The sequence below is a fragment of the Palaemon carinicauda genome, chromosome 19 (genome assembly GCF_036898095.1).
Source record: "Palaemon carinicauda isolate YSFRI2023 chromosome 19, ASM3689809v2, whole genome shotgun sequence".
NCBI lineage: Eukaryota > Metazoa > Arthropoda > Malacostraca > Decapoda > Palaemonidae > Palaemon > Palaemon carinicauda.
Genome location: NC_090743.1, coordinates 106599378 through 106612683, shown reverse-complemented (window position 1 = coordinate 106612683; position 13306 = coordinate 106599378). Strand labels below are relative to the sequence as shown.

Sequence of the window (13306 nt, the reverse complement as noted above, 5' to 3'; positions counted from 1 at the left end):
AGTGTTGAGAAAGAATTACAACGGTTCTCTTGTTATTCTGCCAACATGCAAATAGAAAGACTAATTTGAAAAATATTTCAAGGCAAATATGAGGGTCATGAGGTTCAAACTACAATTCTTATGATCTAAACACAAATTTTGAGGCACTTGAAAGGAAAATGCTGAGTCCAAATGTTGAAGATTTTGAGGTGGGTAGAGACTCCCTCTGGTGTTTTCAATTCCTCAGCGATAAAACGTATTCTTTAACAAAATACGTCATATTTAAGGGTTATGTTTCTTTACACCAAAGGAAGGAATGAAACATTCAAATTGCAGATTTGCTTTCAGAACTCTAGCCAGGAAACAGAAAAATTATATGAAGTAGAAAAAATAGATTTTGGAAAAAAACATAAAAAGACTCCTTTTTGAACTATATAAAATATTAGTCAAAAATTCCCTGATGCACCAGGAAAAAGCATCACTTACTTTCGACTTACTAGAAAAACCAGGAACGCAAACATGGTTATGATTTTTGCCATAACATTCTCACAGGCAATAGAGACCGTAAAGAGATCAAAGCTTGCAAAGAAAAAGTTATCAAACATCCCAGTGACCAGAATCAAAACATATCGAGAGCGAGTTGATAAAATGAACTTTAAAAATCCTTCCCCAAAACAAGACCTATCTGCCTTTCATCATTCCGTGTCCCCACTTTAACAAACAAACCAATCGATAGGTTCCCACTTCCTCTGTATCTTCCCTTCACTTCGCTACTTCCAACTACGACCCTCTTTGTCTTTAAGGAAATTGGAGGATAAGAACTAAGGACTATATAAGTTCATTTAATACATTAAACTGAAAATTACTACAACTCGTAAACATTATAGTCATAAGAGATGGCAGATTACGTCTTGGGGTTTCTTATCATTTAAATTAACGTCATGAGAGGCCTGCCTTTTATTACCCCCCTGAGAAAGCTGCAGGTAAAGGTCTCCATCCATAAACATTTTAATGTTATTCTTACCTTCCCTGGACACCGACCCGTCATAAGGCTCATTCTTTATGGAGGCGGTGGGGGAGGAAGTATGTTGCCTCAACTGGAGGGAAGCTTCTGTATCTCCCATAATTACATCTAACATCATTACCATAATTAGTTTCACGTCTTGAATGTTCTCCATCCCCACAGACGTCCGCATAATAGATTACTCATTACTGGATTAGATGTAATTATCTCAGTGAAGGTATAATGAATGCTAACTTTTACAAGCAATCTCTATTCATTTGTTTTCATTGTTGCGAGTTGACATTCCTATAAATAAACTATCTATTGATACATAATGTATCATAACTAAATATAAGCTTAATCACAACGTCCATCATGTATGTAGGGGAATACATAAAGCAAAATAAAAGAATAGGGTGGAGATGTAGAGTTGAAGGCTAAAAAATGGGTGCAGCTATGGGCCAAAGGGACGCTGCAAAAACCCTTTAATAATTCATTTTACTTCAGGGATGTTAAATGCCTGACTATAATCACTGGTGCTTCTCTCAAAGTAAGGTTGAATACGGATAGGGTTGTTCAGAAATTTCTCATTTTTTTTTTTTTTTTTTTTTTTTTTGTATTCAATGCAAAGGCACCTTTGGTTACAGGGACAGTACAGTACCTCGGATCTCGTTTGCTAGACTGCTGCTGCAGGTCAGCTACTGTCGTTAATCCTTTCCTTCTCGGGAAGTGAATGAACTTGCTCGTCTGATTCAGATCTGGAATCTCATTTGCACCTCTTACTCTTATGTCGTCATCGTATTTCCCACCTGGTTTATCTACCGTATTTTTTTCTATTTTTCTTTCCTTTCAGATGTGCATGATAGTTATTGTTTATCAATTTCATTTCTTTCTTCTCTTAATATTCAATCGTTATATATTTATTTTCCTTTTTCCATCATGATCCAATTATTGTCCAGTTTCCTTCCTTTATCAATTCATCCACTTTTTGTCTGCCTTGTTTCTTTTTTAACTCTCACATCATTTTTAGCATTAAGTCAGCTTTTATTACAAATTCTCTGTCTTTAATTTCTCCGACATTAAATAATTTATCATTTATTGCTTCATACCTATATATATCTATTCCATTGTAGCATTAACTTGATTTTATACAAACTTTGCTGTCATCATTTTCGCTCTTTTAGCATTTATTTGATCTCATCAATTTTCCCAATTATATCTTTTTTCTTGTTTATTTTATCATTCTATTTCCGACTTTTCAAGTGATCCCTTAATTTTTCACACCAGCCTATTCCATTTTACCAATAAAATCTTCCCATCATTCTTATCCTTTACTTAGCTAACCCTCTTGTGTATATGTCTTTCCACATTTTCTCCTCCTTTCACTATTATTACCCTTTCACTATTTTTGTTTTCACTTTCCATCTTCTCCTATTCCCTGCCTCCAACTTCAACCATATATAACTTCTCCCATCACAATTTGCTTTTTCCCTTTTTAGCCTATTACTTTTATCATATATCTCTTCCAATTCCCCAATCTCCTCTTCCCCTTCTCCTGCCTCGCCACCCCTCTCACAACACCCCTTCCACTTCCCCTCCTCCTTTCCTATCCCCAAATTAGAGTCAGGTGTCGCCCAGCCGTCCAAGGTCGCCTTTGCTGGACTCCAGCAATCATGATGATCCTGAGTAGCGGAGACTAATGGCATCCTTGATCTTATATGAGCTTGGTGGTGGCTGCCTTAATGGGACGGCTAGAGAGAGAGAGAGAGAGAGAGAGGAGAGAGAGAGAGAGAGAGAGAGAGAGAGAGAGAGAGAGAGAGAGAGAGACCTATTGACGAAAAGAGCTTCCGTTATACATTTCCAGGCAAATAAACCTTCCAGGATTTTTCTCCTGTGCATAAGATGACCGCACTTGGTCATCCAACTTTCAATACAGAATTTCCCACAAACCGAAATCGTCCAATATTTTCGAGGCGTTTTGTTGTTTTCTGCGCACAATACATTTCCATCTCTCGACCAAAGGAATGTGAATGTTTGGACGGGGAATAGAGTTTACTGATTTCAACAAATTTCAAAGGTGTTTTGTTTATACTGCCAGGAATCTATTCTCAAAAACTAAACGTGCAACTGATCATTTCGTAAACATAGTCAACATGTTCATAATCAACGCTGAATAGACAAAAATGTAAGCAATTAAAAAAAAATACTGATAATTATGTCATTATTACTGAAATAATGTAAATCCAGGTAATTCCATTTTATGCCTTTGAAATAAAGACGGTTTCATTTTTTTTTATTTTTTACATAACGTTGAAATAAACAAGAAATAAGGAATTATGACTATAATCGTAATACATAAGAGCTTTATATACGAAATAAAAATAAAACTGTATATACCAGGTGACTAAATATAAGTAAAACAGGAAAATAAAAAAGGAAGTTCATGATATATTTTCAGGCGATCCATTCGAGAACGAACGTTCTTCATACGACCATCTTTGCATAGAACTGTAAACCTTTCATGAAATCATTCGGGCAATTGTCTTTTATAAACACAAGACTTCCAAAATGAAAATGAGGAAGGGGGACAGGGGAAGGGGAAAGAGGAAGGAGAAAGAGGAAGGGGGAGTACAATTGGGGAGAGAGGAGGGTCGCATGGTAGCAGTATATGAGAAACGGGTCAAAGTAAACAATCGCCGTTGTTTGAGATAGAGGAAGGGGAAGACGCCTGCTGAATGGCTCTGCCTTTGTCAAAACAAAGCATATTCTTTGGTAAACAAATGCGTCTAATAACAAACAAAGGCTTCTCTCGTTGAACAGAATTTGTAGATAGCTTGGTAAACAGTGGCCTTTGAGTCTGGAAGGGGACCTGAAAGACGTTTTCGAAAGGCTTAAGTACCTTGGGGCAATCAAATACCTCAAGGTATGAAACGTTATTTGTATCAATAAACCATTCTTAATGTGTGTAATACATATAGCCAAACCTTAATTGACTCCACGTTTAAAAATCATTAAATTTAAAGAAGGAGAAATATAGAGCAACATGATAAAATCAAAGTTTAAAGGTGTCTGGTTTCAGTTCCAGTTTTATTTGAAGAGACGTTCACCAGAACGTCATCCGGGTCAGAGCAAACCCCGACGCACCCACAGCTGTAACCTCCCCAGTAAACAGCTTGAAACAACAGTTCGGGGCGGGGATCGATATGCCGCCGTGCAAATGCGAAGCAAACGCGTTACCACTATAATAGCCAGTAGGTTTATACTTATCAAGGTACAATGCGTTTGCAATATTATGTGAATAAGGCAGCCATTTTCCATTTAACAACTTATCGATTTCTCTAACTTCATGATATACAATACGAAACCTAAATGTAGATAAATCTAGGTAAGATGAGGAAGGAAAAATGTGAAAACTAATATTTCAAGAAGAAAAAACCCGGAATTTTTTCGCAGTTAAAAGGTCACATAAAAGTGGCACCCAAAGAAGAGTCCTGGTTACAGAATTTGTATCCTAAATCCTTCACAAAGTTCCTGTTACCTTTATTGCAAAATATACTCATAATATATCACTTTTCTACACTTGTATAGTGTTTTTGTATTTTTCATTACTAGATTCGACCAATTCTTGCATATCAAAACTTAAAGACAATTTCACTGTTATAACCATTTCTCAAAAATAAAAATCTTAATAAAGTCTTAATCACAACAAAATCGATCCTTCACACTACCACAATAATAATAATAATAATAATAATGATAATAATAAAAATAACAATAATAATAATAATAAGAATAATAACAATAATAATAATAATAATAATAATAATAACTAGCGGAACCCGTGTTAATTACACGGAATTATATTTTCAATACTAATTATCTTATCCCTAACCTATTCATGTTTGAATAAAATGTGATAAGCAATACATGAAACAATTTACAAAACTTCTTTATATACAATATTTCTAGTGAAGGTAGTTCCTCTTCTCTGGCCATGAATAGAATTATTATTCTGAGGACAAATTTTCACTCTTGCTCTGTTCATGGACCTTGCTCTTGAGAAGGCTACATAAAGTTGTCCATGAGCAAAGCAAGGTTGTGGTAGGTAGATCCCAACCTTATCGAAAGTCTATCCTTGAGCTTTATTAATGGTCATTGAATATGATAGGCGGTCGGGAAATTGAGTAATGTCTAGGAAGATTTGAAGCAAAGGGTGATCAGAATTATGAGAAATCTTTTACAATAAGAACGGATTAGTCGTTAAACGAAAAGGCCCGTGATTAATCTTATAATCTAGGTTTTGGAAATTGATAGAACTCAATTTTTTGTCTACTATTTAAAAAAAAGTGAGGTGCTAAAGACAAAATTGGGAAAACTATATAAGATGTGCTTTGGTTAAGTAATCAAAGACTAATGTGAATTTGTAGGAGTATACCATGAAATTATTTCCGTTTTCTTTAATGCGTGACACACGTGTATACCATGAAATTATTTCAGTTTTCTTTAAAGCGTGACATAAAATAAATAACACACACGCTATCGTATTAATATACAGATAATAATAAAAATAATAATAATAATAATAATAAAAACATAAAACTAAACAAGGAATCTCTTCCACCGATATTATCACACTTGCGATCACCTGACTGAGAGAGAGAGAGAGAGAGAGAGAGAGAGAGAGAGAGAGAGAGAGAGAGAGAGAGAGAGAGAGAGAGAGAATAAAACGCCTTTCCAGCATTTTTCTTGTGTATATAGAGTACGTCTAAAATTTCCTTGGATGAACATAAAAAGGGACATAACCCAGGGAATTAGAATATAAATGTTAATTTTATCTTTTCTCCATCTTGGCTTTATCAATAAGTTTATTTTCATTCTTCGGCTCATTTTTAGTTTCTTCTCCCCACTTCAAGTCAATAACTTTTCTAATAAAGAAGGTTGAAAAGTCTCACGATTTCTACCTGGAACACATGCATACTGTTTTTGAGACATGTTCGAAATCCCCTAAGAACCCTTAGCACCACAATATGACATTATTTAATAACACTTTTTTAGCACAAATATACATGCAACGTTTCAGGAAAAGGAATAATACACAATTAAAAAAAGAATTGGACTTTTTTGACAGGTGCAATTTCAGTTACTGTTCAGGCGAGCGGAAGGAAAGGAGCCATCCTGATCCAGCTCCTCCTACCAAGTTATAGGATTTTCATTCTAAAACTTTCTACTACATAAGTTTCGACATTCCCGATATAGATAAGACGCATGATTGGCCGTCACGTCTACCATTGCCAAGTATCAAACCTGTCTTTTAGTGTATAAAACACTATGGTTATCAACTGAAATATTTTAAGATGTCATTTATCACCAAATTTCTTATCGTCAGTAGTGACAGCTTTGACCACAATTCAAACTAATGCTTAATCAGTAAGGAGATTAAAGTGACAATGCAAAGTGTCACAGTCACCACAGTTCCCTACACTATAAGGCGTAGATTCCATTCTTGGTTAGGGTGCAAGCACTCACTATTTGGGAATAAGTTATATAGTGAATTCAATATCAAGGAGATATTTGCGGCTCATTATTGTAACGCATAAATATATATATATATATATATATATATATATATATATATATATATATATATATATATATATATATATATATATATATATATATATATTACAGCATTTGACAGCACTAGAAAATTAATTGCAGCAGGTATTTTCCCGAACTTAGCATTGAGTTGGATTTAGTCAGAAATCTATGTAAATTTCCAGTTGAAAAAGTTCCTGATTATTGTCAAGATGAATTCCTGGAGCTAAATATTGCTGTATATTAAAACAAAACAACGCAGTAGATTAGAGGTAGAAAATTACCTACGTTGTGCCCTCTCAAACACTCCTATGAACATTTCAGAATTGGCTAAGAAAAAACTGTTAGAAGCTTCGTCATTCACCGAACCGTAATCTTCAGTTGACTACAAAATTTATAATAGCTTGTTTTCTACTTTACTCTTTAACTGCATTAGCTTCAATTTGAACTGTTAAGCAGTTCCCTAAAATAATTAAACTCTTTTACTCATTTTCAAATTTTATATATTCATCAATATTTCCAATTAGAACATAATTTGTATAACTCCATTATAACAATAATCCAAGAAAAGCTGTGAAATTAATAGGACTTTTAGTAATATTTGCATATTATTTAGAATGCCCTTTTCAAAACAGACAATCTGGAAAGGAGGGGGAAATTATATTCTTACAAATGGCAAAATGGGTGCATGGTAGTGGGTTGGTCGGGGCACCAGCCACACATTAAGTTATCACCGCTAGAGAGTTATGGGGTCCTTTGAGTGGCTATACAGTACAACATTGGATCCTTCTTTCTGGTTACGGTTCATTTTCCTTTTGCCTACACATACACCGAATTGTCTGGCCTATTCTTTACAGATTCTCCTATGTCCTCATACACCTGACAACACTGAGATTACCAAGCAATTCTTCTCCACCCAATGGGTTAACTACTGCACTAACTGTTTAGTGGCCAATTTCCTCTTGGTAAGCGTAGAAGAGAGTCTTTAGCTATGGTAAGCAGCTCTTCTAGGAGAAGGACAGTTCAAAATTAAACCATTGTTCTCTAGTCTTGGGTAGTGCCATAGCCTCAGTACTAAGGTCTTCCACTGTCTTGGGTTAGAGTTCTGTCGCTTGAGGGTAAACTCTGGCACACTATTGTGACGAGCCGAGAAAAGGTTGTGACTCAAAGGCAGGATGAAATCAACTGAGTAAACTTTATTACAGAACGCTCGTTTATACATACATAAACCCCAGGCAAAAAAGGCATACAAAACATAACAGGCAATTTCATGTTCAACCGAAAAGCTCACCGGTTAACAGTTAACGGTGAGAAAAACAGACATGTTATTTCAGGTTCTTATCAGTGTGAGGGGAGAGCAAAGATACAAGCATAATACATACAAAAAATGAAATGTCGTTACTATGTACGATCGTGTGACACATGGTTGGTACATGGCTCCCCTGTAAAAATGATAATACTTTACATGTTAAATAAGGCACCCTGATCTAGAGAGGCGAACTGTAGGCGGGTCATCTGGCAGGAGATAAGCAGGTTTTAGATGATCAATGTTGACCCAGTCTTCTTTGCCACAAATGTTTAGTAGGAATGCTTTCAGACTGCGTCGGATCACAAGGAAAGGGCCCATGTAAGGGAACGTTAGCGGTGGCTTTCTAGTGTCGTTGCGTAGGAAGACGTGCGTTGCAGAGTGCAAGTCTGTCGGTATGTGATGCTTCGCTGGGGGCTTGTAAGTCTGGCGGCATGGAGTAAATTTTCCCCCGACGTGACTTATGCGCTGGAGATCGTCGGAGGAAGTTGCAGAAGGAAAAAATATGGCAGGGACAACCAACGGGTCGCCATACACCATTTCAGCTGCCGAGACGTCTGAATTTTGAGAAAACTGGGGTCCCGTTGTCTTGATATGGTGATAAATACCGTGCTTCGCAGGAGCCGTGGGCGTTTGGCGAAGTTCTGGACGGAAAACTTCCAGGTACGACGTGAGTAGGTGGGCGTAGGGATCCGTGGGTGCGCTGTATATGGAGAGTAAGGTTAGAGGGGGCGGGTTGAAGAGGTGTCGACAAGTATGAGTCTGCGTTGACCAATCGTCGTTGGGCGACATCGACGAGAAGGTGGAAATGAGAGAGGAAATCCGCACCAAGGATTGGCAATGTGACATCAGCAACGAGAAACTTCCAATTAAATTTACCATTTACGAACGATAATGTGAGGTTCTCGTAACCATAGGTAGGGATCGCAGATCCGTTGGCAGTTACCAGGCGGACGTCAGCAGACTTAGACAGACTATGTCGTGTCCTGAAGAGTTCCCTTGGCAAAAGAGAACGACAAGCACCCGTGTCTACCAAAAATTCCACACCCATTCCTGCATCATGTAAAAAGAAAAGATTAGAAACACGGGAGGCCACTGCCATGAGCGATGGCCTACTTACACGTTTTTTGGCCACTGACAATCCTTGGCACATTTCTTCGTGGCTGCCCCGAGTCTGTTGTGGTAGTAGCAAAACTGCGGGCGATGGGAGACAGTATATGGCTGTAGAAGTCGTTGGTTGGGGCGCGAGCAAGTGGTCGGTGGTGGGTGGCTTTGTCGCCGCTTCTGCCCGTCACGGGGTAGGCGTGTATGTCCTACGGTATTCACGTCAGCTTCGGTTGACGTTAAATATGCGTCCTCTTTGTCAGGAGTGGAGGTGTTGATGGAGGTCTTGAAGGTCGTGAAGTGGCTGTCCATAAGGGTGTTGGCTTTGGTCATCAAGTCCTTTATGGGTAAATTATCGACATCGGGTATGGCAGCGGGTACAGGTTCGGGTAAACGGCGTATCCAAAGGGCACGAAGTAGGTCCACCTCACAAGGAGAGCCGTCTGCGGCAGGTTGCAGGTGAGCGATATTGGTCATTTCCCTGAGGGCGAGCGAAGCCCTTTGGTCCCGCAACGGTTGTTGAGAGAACTGAAAAAGCTATGCTATACGGGCGGCTGGCGACGGTGAATACTGCTGCAGAAGGTATGTTTTGACGGCGTCATACGCTATTGGGGTGTCTCCTTGTTCACAAAACCAGCTGGATATTTCCGGGAAGGTGTCCTCGGGAATCGCCGCGAGAACATAATCTGCTTTGGTGGTTGAGCGAGTCACGCCCTTGATGCGAAACTGGACTTCTGTGCGCTGGAACCAAGCAAACGCCTCTCCGCTGGCGAACGATGTAAGTTTCAATGGGGCAGCGGGGGGTGGAAGGCGGGAGGAGCGAGTTGACTTCCGGGGTCACCAATGTGACAGGCCGAGAAAAGGTTGTGACTTAAAGGCAGGATGAAAGCAACTGAGTAAACTTTATTACAGAACACTCGTTTATATATACATAAACCCCAGGCAAAAAGGACATACAAAACATAACAGGCAATTTCATGTTCAACCGAAAAGCTCACCAGTTAACAGTTAACGGTGAGAAAAACAGACCTGTTATTTCAGGTTCTTATCACCGCGAGGGGAGAGCGAAGATACAAGCATAATACATACAAAAAATTAAATGTCGTTACTATGTACGATCGTGTGACACACGGTTGGTACACTATTCTATCTTATTTCTCTTCCTCTTGTTTTGTTAAAAGTTTTTATAGTCTATGTAGGAAATATTAATTTTGTTACTTTTTTTAAATATTCTATTTTTCCTTGTTTCCTTTCCTCACAGGGCTATTTTCCCTGTTGGAGCCCCTGAGCTTATAGCATCCTGCTTTTCTAACTACGGTGCATATCAGACCCTATGACATACTGTTTTCGCAAAAATCTTTGAAACGAAGACTCGGATCAGCATGGTGCTTTAGCACAGATTGTTTCCCATACTCCGCTAATTTTTAACACTATCGTACACTGTCAAATGCGGCTAATTATGGCGTTTACTCTTGACAGTGAAGTCAAAAACCTGCGTGAGGTACAACACATTCGAACAGGTGAGGCGTGACGTATTTGTGACGTCTATCCACCCACTACCTCCACTTCTAGCTTCCCCTACTCCCTTTCCTTCCCTCTTACCCCCCTCTTTATCCCCCTACCTCTTTCTCCTCCATACCTCCCTTACCCCTTACTGATTTCCCCTCTCTCTCTCATAAGGGAATGGCTGTTACCTCTCTCTCTCTCTCTCTCTCTCTCTCTCTCTCTCTTGAGGCTACACAGTATATGAAGCACGACACAAGTATGACAAATTAATGACAGATTAATAAAAATTATATGCCAAGTAAGGTTTGATCGTTTATGCAAACAATCGTAATCGATGTTCTTGCTTCTTTGGCGGTTATACCGTATTTGGTAAGTGCAGAAGGTAACATGGTAAGTAACGGGCGTGCGGCCGATAGACGGCTGATGGCAAAGTCCTGTGGAGGAAGTATTTCATCACTCTTAACCATGGCCAACATGCAGCGATGTTCGCGTGGGTGCAAAGGAGTCATCGCACTACAACTCTTCCATATACCAACCAAGAGCATATTCAAAGGAAACTTAGGATAAGTTTGAATAGGTAAGTAATGAATCAAAGTTGTATTCTGTAGCTACAGATGAACCAGTCACTATGTTTCACAGCTACCTATGATAATAAAAGGGAACATTATTTTGATTGTTGCCTGGTAAAAAAAATATCTCAACATGATAGTTTCGAACATGTTATCTTATCCGATTTACTTTCCCCAACAGGACCTATGATCGTGTTGCAGAGGTCATGGGAATGACCAAAAATGCAGTGTGGTTGCTGGTTCAGCGAAGCACACGTTCTCGGCCAGATTCACCATGCGGGACAGCCACTCCCCCTGTGACACCACCAAACTCACCGCCGCCCCCTGCCACACCACCCGTTTTTGACAGTTTCGCTGTTGGTGCCATTCGCCGCCATGTACATGCCAAGTTTGCAGCAAAGGAAACCTTTACTATTGGCACCCTGACTGAAAGTTTGAAGACTGCAATTATTATTCCAGGGGAAACCTCAGAAATGACGATGTGGCGAATGCTGCACAACATGGGATTCCGCTACAGGATTTCACAGAGGAAAATGTATCTAAGAAAGGAGTCGCTAGATGTTGTGTGTCGCCGTGTTGGGGCTCTCCGAGCACTCCAGCGACATCGAAACGAGGGAAGACAAGTAGTACACGTGGATAAGACATGGCTCACCACTCGAATGCAGCACAACAGGGAGTGGGTAGACACATCCCAGCCTGCTACTAGTGCCACCTACAGCTGTCAGGTGCCCCCTGGAGAAGGGGAGCGATTTGTGGTAGTAGCAGGTGGCACAGAACTCGGTTTTGTAAATTATTCACTTCTGTGCTTCCCTGCAAAAAACAAAACCGGTGACTACCACGGGGAAATGAACAGCACCCTATTCATCCGCTGGCTCACATGGCAACTTCTACCGGCCTTCATGAACCATCGGTTTTGGTGTTGGACAACGCACCCTACCACAGCCAGTTGACGGAGGAAAGTCGCTGCCCCACCACCGCTTCCAAGAAAGCAGAGTTGGTGAATTGGCTGGCGAGCCGCAGAATCCCCTTCCCGCACCACGCCACACACCTCGAGCTTCTTCAACTCTGCAGGAAAAACCAACCAGAACCAAGGTACACAGTTGACAATGTCATCCGTGAATGGTGACATGAAGTCGTCCGACTACCACCTGCACATCCCAACCTTAACGCCATCGAACATGTGTGGGGCGCCATGAAGCGGTATGTGCGCTCCACCTTGCAACGATTTACCCGGGCAGATCTACAAGTGAGAATGCAAGAAGCCAAGCTGTGCGCAACAAAGGAGGTGTGAGCAGGAGCGGTGCGAAGAGCCAGAGCCTTCGAGGGACGAGTATTGGTCCTCTGACAACGTACGAGAAGGTGTTGATCCCGTCTGCAACCTCGACAGTGATGAGGAAGATGACCTGTTTGTCGAGAGTGATGAATATTAAAAGTAAAATATGTGGTCAGTTATTTATAGTATTAATCCAGCTATCATATACTCGCTGTCTATTTATGTCTGCAATGACTTTTTAACATAAAGCAGCCTTTTCCTAACACTAGAATAAATTATTCATATATTTATCACTTCAATTTCGTTTTAAGTTTTTACTCTGCATCGGATTCCCACTTCAGTTTCACCCTTTTCCTTTCCATCTGTTACACGATTTCCTATAAATGACCAAGCGTCAGCTACATACTTTATCCCATCATACGTTCAACGTAACCTATGGGTATTAGGGTCGCATACTCGTATAACTTTCAATGGTTGTATAATTGTCAAACAAACCTCATACAATAATTAAGCAACAGCTTCATTTTTTCGTGTACAGAGAGAGAGAGAGAGAGAGAGAGAGAGAGAGAGAGAGAGAGAGAGAGAGAGAGAGAGAGAGAGAGGGAGAGAGAGAGAAGGGGGGATTGAGGGAGAGGAGAGAGAGGTATGGAGGAGAAAGAGGACGGGAAAAGAGAGTAGGAGGACGGGAAGAGAGAGTAGGAGTAGGGTAGGAGTGAGGGAAAGGGAGGGATGGTGGTAGTAGGGGAAGGCAGGGGCGGAGTTAGTGGATGAATGGACGTCACTACTATGTCACGCCTCACCTGTTCGAATGCGTAAATGGCTCACGCAGGTTTTTGACTTCACAGTCAGTAGTAAACGCCGTAATTAGCAGCATTTGACAATGCACAGTAGTATCAAAAATTAGCGGAGTGTGTGAAACAATCTTTGCCAAAGCACCATGCTGATCCGAGTCTTCGTTTCAAAGATATTTG

The 13306-nt window shown here is 40.0% G+C and overlaps 1 pseudogene; it reads left to right on the top strand.

Moving 5' to 3' along the window:
- Positions 1 to 10958: 10958 nt before the first annotated feature.
- LOC137659218 (uncharacterized) lies at positions 10959 to 12492 on the top strand (annotated as a pseudogene).
- Positions 12493 to 13306: the final 814 nt, after the last annotated feature.